General features: G+C 40.7%; 1 protein-coding gene across 5 annotated transcripts in view; it reads right to left on the reverse strand.

Moving 5' to 3' along the window:
• The window catches only part of rab28 (RAB28, member RAS oncogene family), a 39,035-nt gene that overhangs the window by 17,350 nt on the left and 11,578 nt on the right, over nt 1-10,107 (reverse strand). The gene's annotated exons all lie outside the window — the stretch shown is intronic.

The following is a 10,107-nucleotide window of genomic DNA, read 5'->3' on the forward strand; positions in this document are numbered from 1 at the left end:
ACACTTAAGTGTGACAAACATGCAAAGGAACAGGAAATGAGGAAGGGGGCAAACACTTTTTCACACCACTGTAAGTTAAAACACGCAAAGGAGAAGAAGAGTCAGTTGAAAAACTGAAAGAGTATACGGTGTACGTTAAAGTGGAAACACTAAAACGCATTTGGAGTTTTAGTTTTGAGTTCAAGCACTGAAAGCAGGTGAGTTTTCAGTGAACAATTTCCGTTAATTCAGTCAATTTCAGTTAAAGTTGCTCCAGGGGTACATTAAATGTGGGATGTCTAAATAATTGTCAGTTGTTATGTAAGCAGTGACAGCCGTTGAAATATCACTGGAAGTATTTGAACGGTCAGTTGAAGAGTTAAAAATAAATGAAGTGTCAGTTGATGTGTAGCAGCTGCAGAGCTAGTCCCTGGGCAAGTAGACAACAGCAAATTAAATTTTAGTCAGTTTTCATCGAATTGTATTCAAATCTACATTTTCTTCCCAAGAACCTAAAAAATCTTTATCACATGACAACTGGGAAAACTTTGAGATCATTTGATGATACAGTTCATGATTTGTAAACACCTAGTCTATGGCTATTTTTAGTCAAAAACTAATACTGTAGTTGGGCTCATATTCTCACACCAAAAAATTATTGGAGCATTTGGCAACTGTCTGTGTAAAATGAGTACAAGACTTAGCCCACTGTTTTAGTGTTTTGCTCCATTTTTCTCCCTAATGTTCCAGTTTCTACTTATCAGGTCAAAACAATCTTCCTCCGATGATCTGGTTTCCCTCTGTTTCTGTCAAACTGTACATCAGCTTGACAACCCCTAGGAAGTGACTGCAAACACGAAATAAACTGTTTAGGCCTCAGAGTGCACAGAGATAGTGGACGGGATCATCACTCGTCAAGAGCGATGGCCCTCCCTTGCTCTGGTCACCATCAGTGTTTATTTAAAAGGTCTGCTTGTCATTGCAGTGAATCACAAGACAAAAGTTAGAGATTAATATCTGATGGATAAATTAGGCTTTTAGCGTAAATAACCAGGCGGTTATTGTGGTAACCTCTTACATATATGGGACCACAACCAAATGAAAAGAAAATATGGATGTTCCTTTCCACAAGCTAGTGTCTGCAGGGATGTCATCTTAGCTCCTTCATTGAAAGAATCTGCTTACTGGCAGACCTGATTATCCTGAAACCAGACAGACTTGGCAGGAGTGATTAAAAACTTGAAATGGTTGGAAACTGGTTGGATGGATCTGCCCAGAGCATGCTTTTAAACCAATACTTTTGCTATATCATCTTCCCTAAAAAAAGAAGATGCAGCAACTGCCAATGACTGACATTAAATAACTGTAAAACCACAAAAGATAAATTAACATTATCATTACTGGTGATACTGAAAGTGCTACTAAAGTGAGTCTATGAATGTATTTACATCCTGGTTCCAGAAACCTGGATAAGGCCGTAACACTTTTTATCCAGGTTTCTGAACATTCTCTGTTGGTAAAGAAATAAGTGGTTGAGATGTTGAGGAATCAAGACACAACTGCATACACAATCAGAACCCTGGGTACTGTTGTTGCATATAAAAATATCATATCTAAAATAAAATCAAAACTGGAATACTGATGTGCATGTGAACATACTCAATAGAAGGAAGAGATAACAAATTCTTCCTCTTAAAAATGGAAATGCACTCTTGCTCAGTGATGGTCGGTGCTACAGCAGGCCTGGTATAACCATCAGCTTATGTTGGCTTATGTAAGCTCATATTAACAATCTTTAGCCAGATATTACTCTGATTCCGTTTACTGACTTTATGACACTTTTATCCCGTAACTGTCACTTAAGCCAAAACTGCTTTGCGCCGGCCATTCCAGTGATTTCCTATGGGGAAAGCGGTGCTGCCTAACTATGCAATGTCTGGCGCTGTGCACCACTCAGATTTTCCGCTTTGTGCTGCGCTCAACTTATTTCAACTTTGACTTAGTTGCCGCTGACCTTTGGAAAGCTCAACCAAAGTGATAACAGCATGTCCTTACCTAGCAAGGGAAAATAGCTTTGATGCCACCCTTGATGACATGTACCTGGGCTGCGCTTTGTTCTCTGCGCACCGCTAACTAGGGCGCAGAGCAAAGAGCAGAGAGCAAATTGTGTATCATGTGTAGGCGGCTTTAGGCAGGTGATGTAAAGTAACAGAATTTCTTTCTTAACCTTTGCTAAACAACCACAACCACAGTAGCCATAAAAAAATAATACAGACTTTAAGCAGCATTGGTTGAAGGGACGGCTATGGTGTAACAGAAACATTCCAACAGGTTGCCATAGTAGTGGGTCTGGCAAACCACTCATTCCCCAGTTGTAGACAGTTGGGCAACGCCAATAACCCATTGGAATGTTTATCAAACACCGTAGCCGTCCATTCAACAGTCGCTGCTTAAAGTCCCTAATTACTGAATAATACTGCTGACACACACTCTTGCTTTAAAGAGCAAGAACAAAAAGGCTACTGGCAATGTACTTTGCATTTTCAGACACTCACACCTATTGTTATTCTTATTGATAAAGTAACAGCCCATATGTCAAAAATGTGAGAATTCAAGGATGGATTTTCTTTTAAACTTCACCAACACATGATGCCACAACAAAACAATAAGCAAATAGCTCTACGTTGGCTAACCAGCTCAAAGTCCTACACTGCACTTTGTGATCCTCAGTGGGCTTTTTAAAACCATGCTGTGTTAACACAGACACCTACTTACTGTTCTACCGAGTCAGCTGGTGGGGACCGATTGGAGCAGTTTACCCAACGAGCAACAGCCATAGAATAAGCTTGACATAACACAGTTAATTGCAGGCAGCCTTGTTTTAAACTAAACAGCAGTTGGTGCAGTGGGGAGTATGTGGGCTGAGTGTGTGTGTGTGTGGTCAGAGACTTGGGGCTCTGAGTGGTCATTACACATTAAGTGAAAGTTACAGGGTTGAGCCTAATCAACCCCAGGGGAGAACCTATCACTTCCAACATTACCTCACACTATGCCTTTAAGACCCTGTTAAGAGGGTTTGCCTCAGTTTTCCCTCAATGACAACTATGAAGCAATTCAGACTGTATAGTGAGGGCAGGGATTATTAAACCAAGTCCAACTCCTAATTAAATGACTTACAACTGTTTAAGCAAACTGTTCACTTGGCACCACTAAGTTTAAAAACATCCCAGAACTTTTCAGCAGCTCAGACATTCAATAGGGCTGTATCTGTCTCTAGAGCTGAACCTTCAAAGTCAAATGACAAAAGAACAGTGTCTAACAGTGCTTATACGTCTTGAAGAGTCCTGGTTACTAACAGACCTTTACATTAATGCTTTAGCAATGTCCTCGGCATGTCACATCTCAGCAAACGTAATTAAGAGTTCATCTTGCAATCATTATCTCAGATCACAAGCCATAATCTGCTGTCAATCCCTACATATGTACTAACCGTTGTGTTTTCTGCTCCAATAAATACAGTAATCTGCAAAAGAAATTTAAATTGAGGAAATTGATCTCTCTGGCTGGTCTCGAGACTATTGCATTTGCCACACAGTAAATGACTCATTTATTACTTGTGTCTATTCTTAGGTTATTTTTGTCTTCCTCTTGTTATCTGTTGCCTGATGTTGTACTGTCTTGTCCAAGTCTGCCTTGTAAATGAACCTCAGTGGGAAGTTACATTGTTATGACTTGGCAGCTGGGGTATAAATAAAACTGTTTTGCACTGACAGTTTATTTTAAAAGAAATTTTTCGTATAAGGCTGTTTTAATACTCCCCAAAATAAAATATCTTCTATTTTAAAAGTTTGCCGTAGAACTTTCATTGTAAACAAGCATGGTTTTGTAGTGTTTCTCATCTACACTGTAAGTCATCTCAAACACTGTGAATGCCTTTCTTAACTTAAAACATTTGCAAATTCTTATTGAATATTTAAAAACCTGCATTTTTCATGTGTGTGTGGTCCTTTCTTCTTTTATTAGCCGTCCTCATGTGTGTGCTGGTAAAGTACAAGATAAAAAGAATACAATGACCCGTACATAAAAACAATGCTCAACAGTGCTACTAGTGGTCACAAACGCCATAGGGTAACTTTAATGTCCAAGTTACCTACATTACAGGGAAGCGTTCAAGTCCAAAAACGGTGTGTAATTCATTCCTTGGAGTGGTTAGTAAGTTGTCTTACAAAAAATTGACATATATTCTGCCTCCAACCTAACTACAAAAAGACCAGTAAGTCAGAGGACACTTAAACTGCGGGAGTCTGGAAAAGCAGGATTATAACTATACCTTAAAGTCTGATAGCCAACTGGTAAGGTTAATTGCATGTGACATTTGATTTACCTTTAACTCTTCTGGTACAAGATACAGGGAAACCTTTACCACCTTAAAAGGTCTGTAAAAGTATAATGAATCATTCTGGGCAATGTATAATTGAATTAGACATTGATTTAACTTTCACAACACCAGTGGCTAATAAAAAAAATTACTAGTGGAATTTATGTGAAGGATTTAAATGATTGGGTCCAACTGGTTTACATGACTTGGTGAGAGCTCATAAAAACTGAGCGTTTTGAAATATTAAGGCTGTGATAAGTCTGTACTTGTATTATAAATATGCCCACCGTAATGTTAATTTGCATTTAAAAAAAAGTACTGGCTAGTTCCCAGTTTCTTTTTTAAATACAATATCATAAAAAGGTATCACAGAAATGTGTTATCTTTACTCTTAAATGCAGTCATTCAGAAGTCAAGTCACTATGCAAAGGCTTAAGGTCATCAGACCTTAACAGTGTAGGTATTGTTTACAGTATGTTTATTTTCTGAGGACTGGAACATCTAAATTTAAGTACCTGAAATTAGAATTTGGCTTTAACAGATTCTTAAAATTGAAGTAAATCATAATTCATTAATCAGTACAATTTCAGTAATATTTCATTGATCTGTAGCTAATTCTATACTGCTAATAATGACTTTAGACATTGTATAACTGGATCTATGAGAAATCAACTTGTGATGGAATAATTAGAGATAATTATCAGTATATCAGAGATTAAAGGAAAGATAATAATATTATCATGACATTTCTGAGTGAGGACAGACAGATGAAGTGCTGTTAGTTGCCTGGTGTTGTGGAGGTGAGCGAGGCCTGTGCAGGAGTCCTCTGGGGACTCCCGACAGAGACAGAGCGCTCTTTGTGCTACGGCGCCCCTGCCCCGGTGGCCTGAAACGGGCCGGGACCGTCAGGGGACTCGCTTTCCACTAGGTCAGAAGTGTTCTGTCGACAGCTCATTGATCACAGCTCATCTTGTCATTTGATCGTTCTTCATGAAACGATGTGCAGACACACACACACACATGCATTCACACTTTAAAACATAATCAGATACTCCACAGCGGCTAGTAAAACAATGTGGTCTTCCTCTCCGGTCAGTGAATGTAAAACAGAGAATGTCCAGTAGTAGCTCTACAGGCAGGGAGAGAGCTGGAGTGCAGGGCTGTCACTGCTACAGTAAAACATGGGGCCAAGGGCCTCGCAGTTTGGGTTAACAGGCTCTCAGGACTCATGAAAAGTGAACAAAAGGCCCAGCTCTGAGCCAACCACACAAGACGCTGCCCTGGGTTTCACTGGCCATGTCCTCCGAGCTCTCCCGTCGCTGTTAAACTAAGTGGACTTTTATGGGCGAGCAGTAATACATGCCTCTGTGAGCCGGCAGCGTAACTATGAGCTATAATAATTTTAAGGAGCACATGGGAGCCTTCGTAATTGTATGCATCGCATCACTGTAAGTCTATTCATAATTAAAAAGTCTTCCTATGAGCAATGATGCGTTGGACGGGCCTACATTTTCAACTTCAAGCCACAGCAGTGAATGGTAACATGGAAAGTGAGTTCTGCTCATGACTTTCTGAGAAAACATCAAACAAGTTAAAAAAACCTGAAGCAGGTGAAGGGTGCAAAGACAGTGATGTAATATTTTCAGACTCCAATAAAAACCTAGATTTAGCAAAAAAGGAGGGAAAAACTGTTGATATTTCACATATATTTCTAATATATGCCTGTGGATCCAGATCAATCAGTTATTTACCCAACCCTGTGTCAGCAAGGCCCCTTCCAGGAATTCCTCCATATCAATGTTGTGAAGCAGAGAAATAAAGTAAAGCCTAAGCGTGATGAGGGTTCCAGGCTGCACTCAGGTCAGGTGGCTAAGCTGTGCTGTGCAACTCAAATGGCCCATGACTTACCACACAAGAAGGTATGCAAAGACTGATCATCTACTGCATGTGCAACAATATTTGCTTTATGGATGGCTAAAATGAATGAGGGCTTTCCATGTTTCGACAGGCATGAGAGTCCAGAGAGATGAGTGTAGGGACCAGAGCTGGGTCAAACAGTTGTTAAAATTAAATCTAAGCAATTAGTTCATTTAGCAAAGAGGACCAGATTAGCACTCACTGCATTGTTCTGTATGGATAAGACCACCTATCAGCCACCTGAGTAGGCTTAAACAAACCCTAGAACGTATTTCTTGATCACCGCTGGATACGGGTCTCAGCATCTGCAGCTGTGATTTTACAATGACTTATCAGCCGCAATGTAATACAGCTGTAAATCTTCAATCATCCCCTCGTATCCTTGTAACCTGAATCTCTATTCCTTCTTTTCCAGACTCAAAGAGAGGCAGCAGGCTATAGTCAGTGCGGTTACTGAGACAATTTGATACACATGTCTATTCTGACCCTTTACCTTTTAATAAAATTTGAAGAGAAACAGGAAACATTTGATTTGGTGTAAACTGTAAGCATTCCAGATCTTTACTGAACCAAACACCGTGCCTCGCTAAGTCCATATATTGTATATATAATGTTTTACAGTGTTGAACCTGTGGTTGCGCTACCCAAAGTGCAATACAGACACTGCTGACGTGTTCATCCCTTCTATCTGGGGAGGGTTGAGGGTGCTGGGGTAAGAGCACTGGGCTTTTGTCCCACCACATGTCTATTGTGGCTAAACCTTTCCCTTGGGGGCAATTAGGACCTTTTAGTTTGTTGTAAGAGGACCTAAGTACGAGTGGGTTGAGCCAGGAAAAACATTTTTGAGCTAAACCAAAAACAGAAGCGCATTGAGCTTCTCTGCGCTCCTGGACTTCTGAGCATCTCTCTATTGAGAAATGTGCTGGCCTGCATTGAACGGACAGAAACTGTGGCAGCTTTACAGGGGCAGGGAGGTGACGGGAGTGAGAGAGCGGAGTAGGGGAAGGCTTCAACTCCACCTGAGGCCTTGCCAAGATGACAAACAACTTGGGACCAAAAATGTTCGTGGCAAGGACATGCTTCACAAGAATCAAGAGTCAGGGGATTGCTACGTATGTTCCACTCTAACTTTCACGTGGTTGGATGGAACACTGGGGGAGTGAAGTGTGACGGGTAACGGTATGCATTGAGATTTGCCGCAGCGTGCAGAAAGTGAACATGCATTTTAACATAACAGTCAATGAAAAGACATTAATTTAAGTGATGGCAGCTACAGCAGAAGTGTTAGTCTATACATGTGAGAGATAAGAGTTACAAGTAGGTCTAAGTGAGTGATTGAAGGAGTTAATGTTTGCTTATGTGTTTGAGAGATGGCACAAGATAGGGATATAGAGAAGGGGGAAACGACAGAAGACAAAAGCAAGTAAGACATAATTGAGTGTACAAATTCTCTTCATGCGGGGACCTTATCTCCCTGCAAAAGGAAACGTTTCCCATGGTAGGCTTGAGTGGATCGGCAGTGAACAGTGTTAGAACCTCTGAGCAAAAAGCCATGAGTGATGAGGAGGGGTTAAGAGAACTGAACCCATTTAAGTCACCCAAATAAGGGCTGTACAAGCCCATGATGGATGCTCTGGAGTTCCTGAGGGAGAGCGTGCTAGCAATGGGATGGGTGGGGAGCAAGCAGGGGTCCTGTGATCCCCACTTAATAAAAACAAATTGGTTTGATAAACGACACAGGCTTAATGTCTAAAAAGAAATATGTACACTAATTTCTAACAGTAACCTAAGCCATTTTAAAATGCTGAGGGTCCCATTTATTGATAACGTGTGTTACAAAACAATAGATCGAATTATGGATTAGGACGGCTAACAGTGTGCCATATTTTTTATATCAGTGACTTCAGACAATCTCTGATCTAAAAGGCAAACTGCCAAATGCAGCTGTTAAGCAAAGAGCAACAGAATTTATCGTTTAGAACCCTTTCAAAACACAGAGCACTTATTAGTCTACAAAAAATGAAACACTTGAGTGGTGGAATGATGACTGTGCAACAAGCCAACATTTCTCTTGAGAGGTTCCTGTGTACTATACGTTGTTACACTGAACTGCGATGTAATAAACAGTTATAGTATGTTTAGACAGACCAAGAGCTTAGCATTCTTCCATTACCCATGTGTTCCCAGAAACTCCACAAGTGTGTCGTTTTTACCTAAGTGCATGTTTCTATGTGTGTCTGTGTGCATGCACTTGCAGAAATAATTGTGTGCGTGTATGTGTGCCCTCAATAAAAAATTTCATGGGCTTCCTCTCTGAATTGTTACAAGTGGTGCCATTATTTAACACAAGGCTCTGGGCAGCATGGAGAGGGCATGGGGGTGCAGCATACTGCCGCTTAACAAGCACACTTAACCCCAGCCGGCCATGCTAAGCCAAAGAAAGGAAAGGTTGTTCAACAGCAGTGACATGGCAAAAGAGGGCAGTCAGGCCAGGGTAAGGAGAGGAGGGGACAGCATCATTAATGAACCAGTCTGGTCCATAGGCTCAATTTCCGTACACTGAGTAAAGAAGACAGTGTTTAAATTAAATTAGAAGGTAGGCACTGGGTAGTTTAAACTACCCAGTGCCTATATGGTATATGGAATGTACTGTTAATAGGTCAAACAAAGTCACATTTGATTGTAGCCTCTATGTTGACTTATGTTAAAAAGAACACTTATCATTTTGATAATACTGTAACAGGTATTTTAGTACTTGGAAAAAAACATTTCAGCTGCTCATGTATAACTCTTTCTGCTCTGACCAGCAAGAAAGATAAGAAGTACTAAGCACATGACATCTACAGCTAGTGTTCACCTTAAGTTTATCTAAGTGGAAACACAAAAAATCTCCCCAAAGAAAAGCCCTCACAGAGGCATAAATCTGTAATGTTTTTTTAAGCTTCTTGTTATGTCTGTACTTTGGTTGTAACAAATATGTTGCCTCACTCAGTCCAACATCATGGGAACCATTTAAAAGAAACACAAACTGCTTGCAAAAGAATGTTGTGTATTCATATATTCAGCTTATTGGTATTGTGTGCCAAGTATTCATTTTGGAGAAAAAAAATAAAAATGCTCAGGGTGGGGAGACAAAGAAGTAAAACAAAAAATTAGGTGTGGACCTTTCAAGCTAGATAGCTAGACTAACTCTCTTCAAGCTCCCTGAAAAAAAAAGGAGTCCATGGAGGGTTCAGGGATTCATAAAGTCTCGCAAGGTAATTGATTGCTCCTAGAGGGGCAATCTGTGTGGGATTTTGTTTTTTTTGTTTTTTTTGCAGCCTGCAGGAACAGAGAAAAAAACACATGGGCCATTCTAGCAATAGAGCTATTAGTGAGAGAATGACTGTGTGAGTGTGGGGGTGAGAAGCCTGACAGCAGGATGAACACTACTTAAATATTACAGTACACACACTCACCTATACACCCCAAACGTAGCCTAAATACAGAGGCGCCCACTGTTAAAGCCAGGGCATTAGGAGATGCAACGGATGCAAAGACAAGAGAATCTGCTCTAGACAGGCGAATTAAATCGTGACCTATGCTCCCCGTTGAGTAACATCAGCGAGAGCTTCCTGTGTGCAGGCACCACTCTGTTGACCGTTCATCATTGCCCGGGAAGGTGGACAGTCACCATTACACACACATTCACACTGACGCCTCACTTTACAATAACATGGCGGCTGCCATGACTCCATATCTGTCAAGGGGATGTTTAAAAAGAGTCATCATTATTACTCTTTATTTTGAGGTGAGTTGATGGGCGCAGGCTGATAACAGGAGACCCGTCTGGT

The sequence above is a fragment of the Etheostoma cragini genome, chromosome 10 (assembly GCF_013103735.1).
Source record: "Etheostoma cragini isolate CJK2018 chromosome 10, CSU_Ecrag_1.0, whole genome shotgun sequence".
Lineage (NCBI taxonomy): Eukaryota > Metazoa > Chordata > Actinopteri > Perciformes > Percidae > Etheostoma > Etheostoma cragini.